Source organism: Gallinula chloropus (assembly GCF_964237585.1).
Source record: "Gallinula chloropus genome assembly, chromosome: 1".
Lineage (NCBI taxonomy): Eukaryota > Metazoa > Chordata > Aves > Gruiformes > Rallidae > Gallinula > Gallinula chloropus.
In genome coordinates this window covers 100,818,248-100,835,891 of record NC_140085.1, presented here as the reverse complement: position 1 = coordinate 100,835,891, position 17,644 = coordinate 100,818,248, and positions in this window count along the sequence as shown.

Sequence of the window (17,644 nt, the reverse complement as noted above, 5' to 3'; positions counted from 1 at the left end):
GTTCATGGCCCAAGAACCGATCAGCCAGTTTTAGTAATGGAGACAACCCTGCATCAATTAATGTTCACAAATATCTTAAAGCAAGTTTAAGGGCCTCACAGTTCAGTAATACAAGGAAAAGCAGACTCTGAGGGACGGCTTAATGGTGAGTTTGAGGTCAGTAAAGAAAGAGCAGCTACCTGCCAGCTTTTCCCTCACCAACTGTGACAACTGGAGAGGCTGCAAGGACAGAACAAATCCAGACAACACTCACACCGCTGTGGCGAGCACGGTCTCTTGGAGCACCCTCAGCTATTTACACGGCACGGACAGCCTTGCAGCTACAGCACGACTGCAAGCTGAAGTCACCACCAGAAGTTCCCTGTGCAATCCCAGTGCATTCTGCTGACCAGATCTCCTAACAGCAACATGGGAGCTGTTGCGAGGCTCAATTAGTTGTGCATTGTGAAACCCTGTCATATTCTCTTCCCTCCAACGTTCTCCAACTATTATCTACTGCAGCTTCACCTTAATAATGTAGCAACGCACTGCCATGCAATCCACTTCAACAAAACCAAACTACAAAGCCAGTCCCAAACAATGCAGCTACATTCTCCACCCAGTCCAGCCAAATCAAACAATGAAATCACCAACGTGATAGACCATCCTTATCTAGCCAAGTCACACCTGCAGATGAAGCTGAAACAAACACCTATCGCAACAAGCTGCTTCATCCAGTAAAACCTACCACAGCAGCACTATCATCCCTGAATCCAATTACCCAGTTATATCTCCTCTCCCCTTTCCCCCACCCCACCCAGCGAAACAATACAGGCTAAGCCATGCCAGTGCCAATACTGACACACCTCTATCAAAGCTGTGACAGATATCACCCTTTCCCTTGACGGGGAAAACATGTGAACACCAGCACAAACCAGGATGGAGAGAATCTACAGCAGCAAATAGTCAGAGCACTATTGCTTGAAACACTGAAGTCCCACTTGGCAAAGCGCTGCAGCAGGGCAGTCTTACAGACCCCACGGCTCAGGGCTGCGAGGGAGACACAAATCATCAGGCACAACCCATCTTTAAGGCCACCCAAGCAGCCACTGCAACGCAATTCCATCCCAGAGTTTACCATACCTGCTGCTCACCCCCAGGGTCTCAGCCCACAGTCTGCACAAGACAGCTTGCTTCACAGTGAATTTAAGATCAAAAGGGTGAGAGCGTGTCCCCAGTCAGCAACCACAGAGTAACTAACACAATGCAAAAGCACATCTTAGCTTACCTTTTGGCTGAACCATCCCTGTTGCTCTATGAATGAGGAACCATATTATTGTACTGGAAACAGGACGAGAAACACACCCAAACTAGCTTATTCCTCCTTTATGCCTTAAACTGCAGGAGCTTCATAGGAACAAGTGGTAGGGTACTTAGAGGTGTACAGCATTATGGCTGCTTTGGCAGGAACAGCTGCAGTTATCACTGATTCACTTCAGTCTTTTCTCCCTCTTTGAGAAAGAGAATGTGTAGAGATGAAAAAAAAGGCATACCAAGAAGATAAAAGTATCAAACTTGTGGCCTTACTGCGACACGAAGCATTAAAGGCAAGAAACCTCTTTCTCTACATACAAGAAAGAGCAGCTTCTTTTTTCCCACGGCCTTTCTGAGACTGTCAGTCTGTGCTGGACTGAGGGTGGCGAGAGCCCAAAATCAGCATGGAAAAAGAAAAAAGGCTAGAGACCTGCTGCTACAGAAAACAAATGGTGACTTTGAACGCACGCTGAGCCAGCACCCTCAATTGTACCTGTGGTAGTTGAGTGGGAGAGAAAGAAGAGAGCGAGCGGAGTTAACAGACCGCTCCGAAGAGCGGCAGCTTCAGGAGGGACCAAGCAGCAGCACCAGCAGTAGGAGCTGTCAGAGCAGCTGCTCATCCTGACAGCCACCAGGAAGCAAAGCTCTGCATGTGCATCCACCAGTGGATTCCCCAGACGACCAGAGAGGTGGGGTAAGGCAATTAATCAACCGACGCGCTCCTTCGGTGCAGTTTTACTGGGAAGGGCACGGCCTATTCCACCGACCCTCATTCAAACACGTAAGAGGGCGAACAGCTGTGCTGGCAAAAGGTGACTTCCCTGAGACCCAGAACAACCCAAGAGCTCTGCCACTGGTTTTCACCACGTGCTGCACTTTCCAGTTATGTTAAGCATTTGCTTATTTTGCACCCTTGCAGCTGAACTGCACGTTACTTTTTAATAAGCTGCTATTTAATAAAGTACTTGATTACACACCTCATTGATAAAGAGTGCAACTGGGAAACACGGAGGATGCAGGAAGTGTTATTCAATGCTTTTATTGAACCGTCAGACTCCCTTAAGATCATATAAGAGTAAAAGCAAATAGATAAATTGATGGGAGTATTCTGCAGCCCCACACATCTCCCAACGCTCAAGGATACGAGGACATAAGATCCTCTTCAATCCCCTGAACCAGCCCCCATTTCCAGATAAAAAAGCCCTCCTACTATGTGCTTTTAAGTACACCTTTAAATCTACCCCTACCTCTTAGCAAGAGCTGTCCTCCTCAACCTTTCCCTTGGATGCATAAAGCATGTGCTTGTAATGCAACTAGTGCCGGACCCACCCGCATCCAGAGTCCTGTCAAAAATGCCGCATCCCTTTCTGCACACCGAGCACGTGCTGGACCCAGGAAAGCGATGCAACCAGCCTAAGCCTACCCAGGTCTCTCCCTTCCAGCCATCATCAGTGCTTGTGACCCAGCTGAAAACTTACTCTGGGTAAGATACGATTAATCTTCAAGAGACGAGCTTCCTGTTTCAGCCAACCAGGTGGCCACACGCTCACTGGTGCTGGCACAAAGGAGGCAGCAGCGACCAAGGGACGGCACAGGCGTGGAAAGGCTTAAGCTGGTTATTCAAATAACTTGCATCCTTCTCCTGCCAAGTCCCTCTGCATTTTTTCTTAAACAGGGGTAGAAAATACGTCAGGTACCTAAAGAACTGCTGGGGCTAAAGACACAGTATCAACACACGTATTAGGTTTAGGTTAGATATTAGGAAGAAAATTTTTACTATGAGGGTGGCGAGGGACTGGCACAGGCTGCCCAGAGAGGCTGTGGAAGCCCCATCCTTGGCAGTGTTCAACGCCAGGTTGGATGGGGCTTCGGGCACCCTGGCCTAATGAGGGGGTCCCTGTCCGTGGCGGGGGGTTTGGAACTGGGTAGGCTTTGAGGTCCCTTCCACCCCAAAGCATTCTATGATTCTGTGCCACCTGGACACAATAAAATACTGCTTGTCCACACAAGCCATCAGTAAATGGCCTGCCTGCCTGCTGTCCTGGCTCCTTCCATTGCGGGGTTTGCAGACCTCATGCTTTGATCAAGCTGCACAGGAGGCTTCCAGCTGATTTGTTCGTGTGCTCCATCAGTCAGAAATGCAGTGGCCACTTGCACTCCAGGCACTTCATATGCTACATGGATCATACTCTACCCAAAACACCTGCTGATTTGGGGAAAATACCATGTTCTGTCATTCCCTAGGAAGCCACAAATCCTGTTTACTTATAAATCATTTTCTCAACATCAAGGCCCGACTTATTAATACTAAACTGATTAGATCACAACTTTCAGCCAGTCACAAATGTCTAGATGGTCCTCACTTACCCTGAAACAGCATGGACATTTTAATGTTTATGTCTTGGCAGTAAAAAATGATGGGATATGCAAGTCCTCACAGCTTCCCAAAGCCAAGAATTCCTCCTTAAGCAGGTCAGAGAAACTGTCACTTATCCCCAGCCTGCACAGCATTATCTCCTTCCTCATGGTCTTGTAGCAGCAGTGACTCCCAGACAAAAGAATTGAGAACCTGTCACCTAAACCCATTTGGCTACACAAATGTGGGGACTACACAATCTTCACCAGGCTCACTGAAACCTCCACAGAGAAAATAATTCCTCCTGTGCACACAGTGTTTATGAACCTCTCTGTTAACCTCAAACAAGAGCAGGGTTTTGCCCACAGCTACCTCCATGCCTTGAAGCCCTGACAAAGGGGCTAAGCAAAGATAGGCTCACTTAAAATTAACACTTGTTGACCTACAAGCACACTGTCAGGGAAGAAGCAGGCAAGCCTCTACACCATTACAAGGAAGAGAACTTCCTTCAAGTAGCCAAGATAAATTTAAGAATTTAGGACCACAGGATAATCATCCCAGAAACTATATATAACTAACTCCACACAAATTCCATATGCGTGGTCATATAAAGGGAGCTCCACTGAGCCTACCTGTGCCTTCCCACCCACATTGAGGAAGACAGTGCAGATACTCTTTCTTCCACACTTTTCCCCCTCAGCTTCTGTCATCACACATGGATATTCCCCAAAGAAACAGTCTCACCTGAAATCCATTCAAAACAGGGGCAGCCCCAGAGAAAGTCTGACGTTTTTGTACTCCATGCTTAAAAAGCACATTTTTTCATCTAGTCAAGACAATCACTGACAAAGCACAAAACAAACCTGAAGGCTCAGAGAATTAAGTGTTTTATGACATTTCTCACACATAACCATCCCCTGCTCTTGGACAATGCTATCTCCACCAACTAGTCCCTTCCTTCCTCCTTCTGACAAGCACATGGATAACCAACAGTAGCCATGGTGTGAAGGCTGCTTAAGTCATTAATCCTCTTGGGTATTTACAGAAATCATTATAAAATAATCTTTTGCAACAGGCACGTTGCTCACTACACTCATAACCATCACTTTTAAGAGCTGGGAGTAATGCTTTTTTTTTATCTGCTAAACTTTACTTCTAGTGCACCTAACAACACTTCAGTGTGGTTTTAATACAATGGGGATAACAGCTGTCCTAGACAGTTTCTGGTTCTGTACAACTCTTTCCCCAAGTCCTTCCCCAGAATAATGGAGGAGGTAGATACTTAATGGGCACTGGTGAGCAGATTCAAGGAGTACACTGCCAACTGCAGTCCCTCCACTTCTACAGTCTCTTGGCAAATTCTGACACAGTTCCAGAAATCAGTTCAGGGGAAAAAAAGAAATGCCCAAAGAAACCCCAATAGGCTACAGCTGCCTGCTTCTCCACAGGAATGCTACGAACGCTTCCCCTTGCTGCTCACACCATTTCGGCTTCGCCAGCGTCAGCGGCACTTGCAGGTACAGGTCAGCCAGACTGCCGTCAGGGCATCGAGCCCGCTGTCGTGTAACCTGTAGCTCACCACGTCGTCACACTGACCTCAGTTCAGCCTCAACATCCTCCAGCCCAGCTCCACCTATGTTAGCAATGCTGGGAGCAGTCTATGTACATTACAACTGGAGTTTTAAGCACTTTATGTAGAGCATCACTTAACTTAGCAGCAGCCTGTCTGCTCCAGAGTTCCTACTATTGTTAACACCGATAAAGATCAAAAGCTCTAGCAATAAGGGATTTTCCAAGAAATGTTTTAACAGTATTTCCCTAATATATGACAGGCTTCTGCAGCTTACTACATCATGTTAGCAGTTAACAGTCCCAGCATCAGTCAGCATTATGTGCAGGAGTGCGGCGGATAATGCTAGAGCTTCCCATAGACTGCTTTCGTAGCTTCGCCCCCTATCAAAACTTCATCTGCTTTTCAGGAAGTAGGTAATGTGTTTGGAGCCAGAGGCAATCTCTTTTCCCTTACTTCTCTTGGTTTATTTTTTCCTCAAATTCAAATAGGGACATCAGCAAGAAGAGCTATAGGGAAAGACACTGTACTCAAGCTTGCCAGCAGTCCATTCTTCAGAAACTCGTCTGTGGAGAAGGGGGAAGTAATGGGTGGGAAGATGGGACAAGGAGGCACCAGTTTGTTCTTCAACACGTAGTTACACCAGACTGTTTAAGCAAGAGGCCTGGGAGAAATAAGCCACCTATCAGTTCAGCACAGGAAAAAAAACAAGCACTTTTTGTTTCAGCATCCCTTCACTAGGGTCCCAGAATGAAAGAGAAGAACCAGTCCTCAGGCATAACTCCTCCGGCTGCAATCTTGCCAGTTCTCATGAGCCAAGTGGGACTGGGATGTGTCCACATAGGACAGCAAGCAGTAATCCCCCAGTATGCTGCAAGGGGGAATCACATGTGACGTCTGTCAGAATTCCTGGGGGTGTCCCACGTGGCTTCCTTTAAGTTGACCTTCACCTTCACAGGTGCCCGGTCTCTCTCCCCTCCCAAACAAGGAGTTTTCCGAGCCTCCCTCCCCTAGGTATTGCTACCTTCCAGCATTGCTTGTGAGACCAGGTTCCATTCAGGCCTGTCACCACCAGCTATCCATCCCTCTGCCCCTCTCCCCTACAAGAACCCTCCTGCTGTTTCCTAACGTCCATGCTGGCACCTGGGGAGCTCCTCTGGGGAGCTCCTCAGCACTATGGCACAGGCAGTCCCGCGGGGGTAGAGCTGAGGAATTGCTATACCCATGCAGCTTCCTGCTGGGTAAGACACGTGTCAAGGGGTGTGCGCTCCTGGTGCACAGAACCTCTCATTTCTTCGCTCTTAGACTCACATTAGGCAGGTTAGGCACAGCACCACCCTCAGCAACACGGTGCAGTGCTGCTGTATATTGGCTTCCTCATCGGTGAATGTAGGAGCTTCCACAGAGCAGCGACTCTCCTAAGGAGTAAGGCACTTCAAAGAACTCCAGCGTGCAAAGACTGTGTGTAACAGAGTTCTCCATGATGCTACATGGTTATATCAAAGCTGCTGGGATGAAAAACTGACATTTGATAAATAGCATGAGGTCACCTAAGAGACCTCAAAACACATCACATAAAAACATTACTTTGACAAGAAATTAAGGAATTGTATAATCAGGTTTATTATCAAATCTACTGCTTTGACACGCTCTTTTAAAACTATGAGGAGCATGCAATTCCAATTGCTGCGGGATCCTCCCTCACTCAACACAAGATGTACACGTTTCATACTCTTCTAGTTAGCCACGCATGTACAGCAAAGCCTAACGTACTTCAAAGTATTTACTGTGCTGTATAAACAGAGCGCTGTTTTCAAAGACTCCTAACTGTCAAATCAAAGCCAGCTTTCACAGGAACATTCAGAAGCACTGCTGCTGGATGGTGGCTATTTGCCTGACAGTTTCAACTTTCTATCCCCAGCCACAAGAAGGTTAAAGTTTTGGGGTTTTAATATATATTTTAATTTTTTTTTTTCTTTTTAAAGAGACAGAAGAAAGCATTTTCCTGCTAACGAGCTGTCAAGCCATTTCGGCATGAAGTCCTATACTCCCTTTTCGCACACACATACAAAACATGGTAGAAAACATCAATTCCACTCGCAAAAAAAGTTCCAAGCAGAGTTTCTCCCTACATAAGACTGCCTGAACACTCCATCATTAACAGCTCTCCCTGCAGAAGCTGTGGCTGCTCACCTCGACAGGCTACAGCTCTGTTTTATATTACACTGCAAATACATTTCTAATCAATCCTCAAACAAAACCAGATTGGTAGGCAGATAAAATACTGCCGTTTCACAGGCAGTGGAGCAGCGACGGCAAGACACCTGAAGAAGTCAGTTTTTGCCAAATGCACAGAGAGCACGGCTTTGAGGAAGTCGAGAGAGGGTCTACTGCTTGATCCTACCCAACGTTACTATCAGTGATCCACCCAACTAGGCTTTTCCTTCAGGCTTTGCATCATTCAACACCGGCTGCAAAGGTGGCAAAGATGGCTTCCTGCACCACACACGAGCAGGCTTACAGATTTAAAGCCATTTGTAGAGCACAAGTAACGTGGTCGAGCAGATAAATGGCAGGCATATTAAAAGCCAGGTTCTGATCTCAAGCTCACCACCAAGTCCAACTTACCCTGGCTTTAAAAAGAGCCCATGGGCCCCAGCTGCTCTACTGATAAGGTAAAACAGGTATCTGCAGCCTTCGTGCAGAAGGCATAGGGGGAACACCAGGCACGCAGAGACCATCCGGTGAGGAGATGGGCCAGCGACTGAAACCTCCTCTGCCCCGCTGCTCCACAGACAGCCCCACCGGCAAGCTAAGTAGCAAGAACACAGCGGCACTGCTTTCTTAAGAGGCCAAACAGCCGTGAGAACAGGACAGCCCGCACAGGGTAACTGCAAATGCTGGGAGTGGAGCAGGCAGCTGTAGGGACTACCCGTGCCCGAGTCACAACTGCTCTGAAGGCGACAGAGAAAGCGGCAAGCTCTCTCTCCCTTAACTCTGTGTGCGGTTAAATTATCGCATATATCACACGTTCTTTTTGCCACAGATTGTACCACTAAGGAGCACTTAAAATACGTACTATTTTCAAGACTATAGCACCCAATTTTCAGTGAACTCTCAGAGGACACTGCTCCACCACCTCTCAGCCCAGCTTTATTCAAAGAAATTATGTCACTGATAGAGCATACTTTCCATTTTCTTTCCTTCAAAAGGTTTTTATTGATTCTGCCTAGGCTTTAAAAACAAACAAACAAGCCAACCACCTTACCGTTCCAGTTTCCATCTCCCTTCCCTATTCCACGAGCTCCTTCTCAGAGGCCAAACAAGGAAAAGCTCACCTCTGCTTTTAAGCCTGCCTGAAAAATAAGGCACATCTATCTACTCTAAAGAGGTAACATTCATTCTTCAGCTACAGAAAACGGCAATTTCATAAGAGTCTTTAAAACAAAATTCAGTGAGTGTTGTCAAAGCAGATCAAAAACAGAGTGCTCAGATCAGACTCTGCCAAAGAGCCGGTAACAACAACCCACAGAAGAAGGAGTAAAAGAAGTGTAAGAAGTCCGGTAGTAGCAGTTCACTTTTCACAACAGCCACAGTTTGGTGTCTCAGACCAGATTGCAGCATGGGTCACCACAACCCAACTAGAAGCCTTTGCAGTCTAATGGCACATCTCGCACACCGATCCCAATCAAGTTTCCAGAGAAGCGTGCAAGAACCCCGGAGCAAGCCCAGGCACAAGAAGTTATCCCCTCCCTCTCCTTCCCAATATAGAAGCACATCTGTTAGAACAGAATAAAAATCAAGGTTTAGACCACAGGCTTAATACCTCTTCCAACATTTCTACTGTCACTGATTATCATAATTGAATATTCTTCATATTCCTACAGACATCTGATCCTTTTTAACTCTTGTTGGATTCTCGCTCCCAATGATTCTCACAGCGTGAGTTTCACTGCTTAATTGCAACCATACTAAGTAGTCTATCATCAATTTACACTACATGTTCTGTATCATCAGACAGTCTTGAAGCAGCAGAAACTTTTCCTTAGCTAAACCACCACACTCTTATTTTTGTCCTGTTTAAAGCTTCTTAAAGGGGGGCTTCTCTTTTTATACGCTGCATACGCGTTGGGAGATGAGGAACGTTTTTGGCAAGAAGAGCAAGGTAAGCTGAAGGAGCAGTTCTCAGGCAAGGGAAGCTGTAACAAACAGGCATAAATAACATTTAGCAAGTTTAACAGACTCTTAGGGGTATAGTTAGGCGAGCATTCCTTTTGGCAGCAGCGCCAACTTCAACTCTAGCTACCAATGTTTACTCCCACCCCTGCATCACACTGTCGGTTAGCGCCCGTGCAACCGTTTGCGTGGCCAAACAGTGAACCAGTTGGGTGAACTGATGCAGGCTGAGTACAGTCATCATCTTTTTTTGCCAGGCTACTTATAATCCAGATCAGTTCCTTGATCTGCCTCAGCATACGGCTGCTCCAGTACAGGCAGAGGGGTGGTGTGGAGTCAAACCGGGGAAAAGGCTCCTCACAAGCCAACTCCAGCACCCACAGGAGCGCTCGCAGGCATCCTAACAGAGGGCGGCCTGGCCAAGGGGTGAGGGTATGGCCACACAGGACAACCCTGCTCCTTCAAAGCTCTAAATCAAAAGTCCAGATTGGAGTGGTTCCTTTGGATTCAGCACACATCAAAATATCACCTGATGGTTTTTGCTATTGCTAACTAGCATTTGTAAGACTGCAAATTTCCCAGCAGAATTTTCTTATTCACCCCCCCTCCCCCAGAGTTGAAGACTACCTGGAATTCCTAAACACGAATAAGGTTCCTGTTCCTCTGCACTTGTACAGTCCCTAGCACACCAGAGGTCGAGCTTCAAAATTATTAAGCTTTCAAAACAAAACAAACAAAAAGTCCTAACAGACAAGTAAAGGCACAGAGGTACAGGTGGAAAGCTGTCTTAAATATGGTAAGCAGAGCAGTGCTCAGGAAAAAAAAAACAAAGCAAAACAAAAAAAAGCCGGCAATAAAATCTCCTTCCATTCACAAATTGCTCTGAAAACCTGAGTTAACACCTTCATTTTGCCAGCAGGAAGACTAGAGGGACTCCAGCAGAGCTTGTAAGCAGGAAATCCAAGCCCACAGCAAATCTTGCTGGGTTAAAGGACTTCGTATCTATGTAAACAGACCACAGACCTTACCGAGGCACAGAGATTTCTGTGAAGTCCAAGGCCACGCAAACCAGATAGAAGGATTTTATGAAGGCTGCCTGCATGGCTCTGAAGAAATTCTGGTAAACTTCTAGAAAGCGGAAGAGATCAAACCCTGCCAGGTAACAGAGCTGACATTTCAGATGAGAATTAGTTTGAATACTCACTTGAATGTAAATTGCTCCACAGGATAAAAGTTGTTGTGGTTGGTTTGTTGGTGGGTTTGTGGGATTTTTGAGGGGGGGTTCCCCACTGTATTTGTAAAAGACCAACAAAATTCCATAGGTACGGTTTTTAAGGCAACAGAATTGACACAGCATGTCAGGAACTCGAGGGGGAAAAAATCTAGTAAGAAACGTGTAGAAGTAGGTATGGAAAGTCAACATTTAACAGACTAACAAGCCTTTGAAAAGCTAGGAAACACGGATCAAACGTACTCCATTCTTATCCGCCTCACACACATAAACTGTTCAGAAAAGCTGTTGTCTATGAGTATTTTAGCCTTGTGGCTTATAATTGCCTTAGTTTCTATATTTGGGTATTTAGTAACAAATGCTTCTCTGGCGGTGGACTGACCCTAACCGAAAACAATGCGAGTACACGGGCTGTGAAGATGAAATGCAAGATGGGGGGGGTGTAAGGGGTGGGAGGGGGAGAAGCACAGGGAAGAAAAAGTCCACACCCTTTCTATTCATAATATACAGAAGAGATCTACAAAGTTTCTGGCTGTGTGAATAGAAACCTATTTATTTTCTTTCACATTAAAATTCAGGTCCCGCCTGGTTTACAATACTGTGTTGACCGATAAACAGATTAACTGACCACAGGGAAGGAAAGCAACACCTCCCCCCCCATCCCCCCAAAAAATCCACACACACCCCTGGCCCACAAAAAGGTGGCTCCAGCAGGACTGTCATAGTCCGGCTACTTCCCTCACACCAGAGCAGTTCGCCGTTGCCCCCAAAACATCCTTACTGCATCTACAAGCTAAATGATCTGTATTAGGAAAACTAGACAGGGAAGCCCGCAACAGGGCTTGTACCAAACGCCGCCCAAACCAAGCACACGCGAAACGCATCCCCGAAAGAATTTCTAACGTTAACCTGACCAAAGATGAGCAGCTGAATGGGAGGGGGACTTAAACAAAAACTTGTTTGGGGTGGGGTTTTTTTTTGTTTGGTTTTGTTCACACTTATTTAACGTCAATGATTGATTAACATTTTGGATAAAGGAGGTCTTTGTTAGTGATTCAGCATCTCCACCCCTTCAATTAAGGTGTTAAGAGTTCACAACAGTGCAGTGAGACCCAAGATCCCCAGACCCCCTCTCTACCCAAAAAAAAAAAAACCAAAACCCCAACACCCAAAACCAACCACCAAACCAAAAAAACTTAACAAAAACCAACGCACCCACCCCACTGTGAAAATTTCAAAATCCCCAAACTGACATGGTTGCTAACTCCAAGTTAAAAAAAAAAAAAAAAAGAAGAGAAAGCTGCCTTTCTTTTGTTGTTTGAGGAGGGGCCAGCAAGGGAGACAGGGAAAGAATATGAGCCCTTTAGCCATTTTTATGTTCCGAGTAAGAAAAGAAGGACACATTCATTAAAAATAATCTCTTTGGAGATCACTGTGAAAAAGGAAAAGGGAGAAAAAAAGAACAAAAAAAAAAAAAAAAAAGAACCAAACCAAAAACCAAACCAATCCAAACACCCAACGCACCACGACACAAGAGACCCCACCGTGCCAGCCTGTCCAAAATGGCTATACAACCCCCCCAGGGAAGCGAGCCCCGCGATTCCCACGAGAAAGCAGGTCAGCCTGCCCCGGGGCAGGGGGCTGCGCGGCTCCGCTGGGAGCGCAGGGCGAAGCGCGCAGCAACTGCGCGCCAGTCGTGCCAGCCCCCCCCCCCCCACCCCGTCACCTCGCCACCTGTAAGGCCCCACCACCGGCAGCAAGCGGGCATTACAGCCCACCCCCCCCACCCCACCCCAGAGCATAAAGCAGGGGAGAGGTAAACCAAAAGACTGCGGGAATGCAGCTCTTTAGGGGCGTTAATTCTTCCACTGCATGCCCCGTGATATTATTACTTTTTTTAAATTTCATTTCGTGTGCTGCCTCACCTAGCTTCCCAGCACTTGTTCAGGTAACATTTTGAGGCATCCTTGACCCAGTACAATCCTCCAGCAAACCAGAAGAAAATCTACATCACTGGGGTTTTTTTCTCCCCTCCCGCTTTTAAAGCTTGGTAGGTTTAAAGGATGCTTCAGAGCATCCTATGGTGTCTGTGTGGGCTTTTTCACAAAGAATTCGAGGACAAAATACTTTCAAGGAAAATAAAATGTTACTGGAACCTCTCAAAACTGCAAGAGCTGTCTCCCCCGCTTCCTCCAACTGTTATTTTGACAGTCGGGCAACTAGTCACCAACATGGAGGCTTAACGAGACAAACTTGACTTGGCGCTACCTTTCCTCCTCTTCCCCACAGTCGGTGAGGCCGATGCCAAAACTAAGGAGAAAACGTTGCTTTACAAGGTAAGAGCTACAAGACTTGGTGCTCCTCTCCCAGAGTGAGGTTCCTGGGTATTTCCAGACCTGTTCCAGAGTCCAACTTAGGTTTAGCATCTGGAGAACAAAAGCATCTTCCCTTTCCCTTTGAACTGTTCCACAATCAGCTCCCTACTGCCACTCACTATTCCAGACCTGCTTTCTTTGCTGCCTGACAATCTCCTGATTTCTCATTTTGTTTACTATTAAACCACTAACCATGTAATCATCCCACCTTAATATTTTATACCCAAATAACAACCCACAACTGGCTGTCACATCGGATTCTTCCCATCTGCGTCTTCATGCTTCGTCTACTCTCCCACCTTCCACATCCCAAACATTCAATCATCAAGAGGCCTTTTTAGTCCCATCACCTACCTACTCAGCGGCCTCAGGGACAGAAAGCTGGACACACAAAACCACAGGTTGCTCTCCTATCCTAGAAGAGGAGCCTTACTGTTTGCACACATCCACCCATCCCATCATTCCTCTAAGCATTTGGTGTCCTCAGCATTGACATCCTTCACCCAATCCCCCCATCCCATCCAACCATTAACTTCATGAACTTGTGGTATCTTTACAGATTTAGCCTGTCTCACCCCACTGACAGCCTCGCATACACCCCCCCGCAGCAGGCCAGGGCACAGACTCCCTCCTCATGCACACACGCACAGGGGCTCATCTCTATCTTGAAGATACACTTCCAAATGAACACATTTCCCTTGCCTTGTCAGATACTGCTCTTCCCTGTGATCCCTAAACGCAAGATCCTGTCCCACAGGATCCCACGAACTCCTCTTGCACAATTGTCCCACATACCCCCTCAATGCTACACGCTTAGCATCTCTGGATTCCTGTAGCCCCGAATTACCTACACGGCTTCCCAGTTCTGGGCCCCTACAATTCCCTCCACAACCATGTGCACTACCTCCCTTTTGCTGAAAGCACCTCCTTACCCCATATTCTGGTTTCCACATACCACAATCCTACCCCCATATCCCATTCTTCCAATTAGTCAAGTCCCAGCTTCTCACATCCATCCATCGCTCATCCATCCAGCCCCTCACATACCAACTTATTTCTCTCCAGCATACCTCATACTCCACATTTCTTCATCCACCTTTCCACACCACTTCCTGCAGCCACACGGATTTCAGTTCTTCTCATCACAAAGCCCCCCATCCCTTCCCAACTGGGCATCCCCAGGTGAGCCAATGCAACGCAGCGTCCCACATACCATCTCCCATCCCCTCAGTGCATGCATCACCTCATACCCCGCTCCCTGCATCCCTACCATAGACCTTTGTGCTGCAGCCCCTCACTCCTGTTCCACCACAGAGCCCACACATCCAGCGGTCACCCCACCCCTACCAGTTTCTTTCTCCCAGGAGAGCCGGCACCCCCAATCCCAACAGCCTCGCCCTGGCACTGCAACCTTTCCTATCTTGTGTCCCAGCCTCTCACTGTGATTAAAATCTCAGAACTCTCTCTCCCCACACCATTCTCTCCAGCACAGCCCCTAGGGCAGCCCAAGCATATCAGCGCACCTCAGCGCTGCACAGAGCACTCCACCCACAGCACCCCACATCCCTTCACAGGCAGCACAGCCGTGTGGGCACCCAGCACCCCCAGCACAACCACGTGGGCACCCAGCACCCCCAGCACAGCCTAGGGCACCCCACACATCCCTTCACACAGCAGAAGCCCGAGGGCAACCCCGCACCGCAGAGCATCCCACACACCTCTCTCCATGTAGCACAGCTCTTAGGGCATCCCCTGCACCACAATGCGATGCTAAAGCACTCCCGTATGCCCCTCCAGACTCCAAGACCTCCAGGGCTTTCCGCGCACTCCAAAGCGCCCCACATGGCCCTCCGCTGAGCACAGACCCCCGGGGCATCCCCGGCACCACGGAGCAGCCCCCCCCCCAGCCCACTCCTGCGCGCCAGGGCACCCCACATGGCCATCCACAGGGCGCAGCCCCGAGGCACCCCACGCACCGCAAGAGCATCCTCCAACCCCCGCCACGCAGCGCACCCCCGAGGCACCCCGCACCCCTCCACGCAGCGCAGCGGAGCCCCCGGGGCACGCCAGGGAACCGAGCCGAGCCCCGGGCACCCGGGGACCACCATGGGAGCCGCCGCCGGGGTGACGCCGTCCCGGGGGAAGCGCTCCCCTCGGCCGTCGGCGGCGAACCCTCCCCGCGGCATTCCCCCCCCTCCCCCCTCTCCCCGGATCCCCACCGCCCCCGGGCCTTCCCCCAACTCTCAAACTTTGGGCGGGCGGCGGCGGCCGGTGCCGGTGGTCGCCCGGTACCCGCCGCGCCGCCTCCCCCTCACTCACCGCCGGGCCGTGGGGGAGGGGTAGGGGCCGAGGCTCCTCTCAGCCCCGGGCGGGAGGGGGCGGCGCAGCGTCTCCCCCCGGCGACGGCGGGTCCTTCCCCCTCCCGCAAACACACACAGGCTCCATTGTCCGCCAGCGCCTCCCCCCCTCCTTCCCGCACACATGGTACCGCCCATCGCAGCCCCTCTCGCCCGCTCCCCCCTCCCGCGCTCTCCCCCCACACACCATTTCCCCACACCGTTCCCCCCTCATCCCCCCCCCCCTTTCTCCCCCCCCCCTCGCCTCCCCCCTCCCGCCGCGTCCCGCAACCCGGAGAGAGGAATGGTACCGCCCGTCGCGCGCGCCCCGCCCCGGGAATGGTACTGTCCCCTACTCACTCCGCCGGGGGGACCGCCTCTTACTCCCCGTTCCGGGCAGTGGTCTCGCCCGGCCCCCCCGCCCCGCCCCTCCCCTCCCCTGCGAGAGGGCGGAGCCTCTATCCCTTCCGCCTCGCACACGCTCTCCTCCCGCCTTCGCCTACACAGTGGTAGCAACCGAGATCTTAAAGGGACCGGCCCGCCGCGGCGAGCGCCCCGCGGGAAGCACCACCCACCCCTCCCCGCTCGCCGCGGCGCCGCCCCCGCCATTAACATAGCCTGTCCCCCGCCTCGGGGCGGCACCACCCCCTCCTCCCCTTTTAAAGAGACCGCGCGCCCGGGGCGCTTCTTAAAGGGACCGCCCCTCCCGCACCACCTCCCCACCCCCCCCCCCAACTCCCCTCCGTGAAGCCGTGCGCCCAGAGTAACCCCTCCCCGCGCCCCGCTCTCCGGGCGGGGCCGCTCCGCGGCGGGGGCTCCGCGCGCCCCGGTGCCCGCAGCCGCAGGGGAGGCGCCCGGTGAGGCGGGGAGGGGCCGGCGCGGGCCCCTGTCAGCGCGGGGCGCGGGAGCCGGCGCCCCCCCGCCTCGCCTGGCCTCGCCCCGCCCGGCGACGCGCGAGCACCTCTCGCTCCCCTGAGGCGGCGCGCGGGGCCCGCCCCCTAACGGCACCCCTAACGGAAACGGCGCGGGCCCCGCGGGGAGGGAGGGAAGGGGGGGGTGCCCGCCCGCCGACAAGCCCTGAGGCCTCGCACGGCCCCGGGGGAGGGGTGGGGGGCGGCGCACGGCGCGGCCCTGGGGGCTGCGGGAAGGCGGCCGCTCGACCCGGACCCCGCCAGCTCTTCTCCAGCACCGTCCTGCCCGGGGGGAGGCGGGGGGGTGGGGGGGGCGCAGCTTGCGGCACGGCACCTCCGCCGCGCGCCGCCTCGGCCTCACGGCGGGCGCCGGCTGCCTGCGGAGGGGCTGCTCCTACCTACAGGCTGCGAAGCCGAGGCGGGCGCCGGGCGCTGCCGGCAGCCGACGGCACAGGCGTCACCCCGAAAGGGGCACTGCCCTGAGGCGCTGGCCGGCGGGCCGGCAGCACCTTCCCAGAGCGGCACCAACGCTCGGCCCGCTGACACCGCGCGCGGAATTTCCCTTCCACGTATTTCTGAAGAAGGACAAGGGGACGGGTGGCCGCCGGCAGGGAAGGCAGGAGGAAAGCGGGAGGGAACTTGTGGAGGAGAAGCACGTTTCCCCTACCTGGTGGCTGAGCGACTCCACTCTGCCCACCAGCTGCCAGAGGGCTGATGGAGCCGCTCTGGGAGATCCGAGGGCCTTTTCCGATGGGAGAAAGCACTGGGTTAAGCAGCAGTTTGCAACAGGGAGGAACCAGTCAGTAATGACAAACAGACACAACCTATCAACTCCTAAATACGCTCAAGGGCCCTATCCTGTACAAACGCTCCGTGTTCGGGGGATTAACCATCAAATGCAGTTTGAAGCCCGCTGGCAGCTAAGAGTTTTGAAGATTGGTAGCAGTCCCCCGCCCTTTTCAGTCTGCGACTTAGTCTGTGAAAAGAGCGCTTTCAACATCCACTAATCCTGCTCCTTCACCTCCACAAAATGTTCTTAAAATGGGCGATCCTGTGGGTTGTAAGGAAGAGCTTTCCAAACCACTGGTGACACACAGATGCACAGAACCGCTGCAGTCTAGCGAGAGAGAGAAAGCAGGCTGATCATTTTTGCATATCCGCGATGCCTGAATAACCTGTTTTGCCAATACAACTCAAGTGAATAGAAATGCAGAGTGTGTTCTCTCTCTCCCTTTATCCTCAAACGACCCGCACTTTACCCCATCCCACTCCCACTTTGAAACCCAACTCTTTAGAAGAAGACCCTTTCAGCACCGAGCTTCACGCTGGCAGATGAAACCACCTCCTCTCTCTGCTCCACCCTCAACCCTAAGGCGGTTTTCCTCTTTCTGTCCCT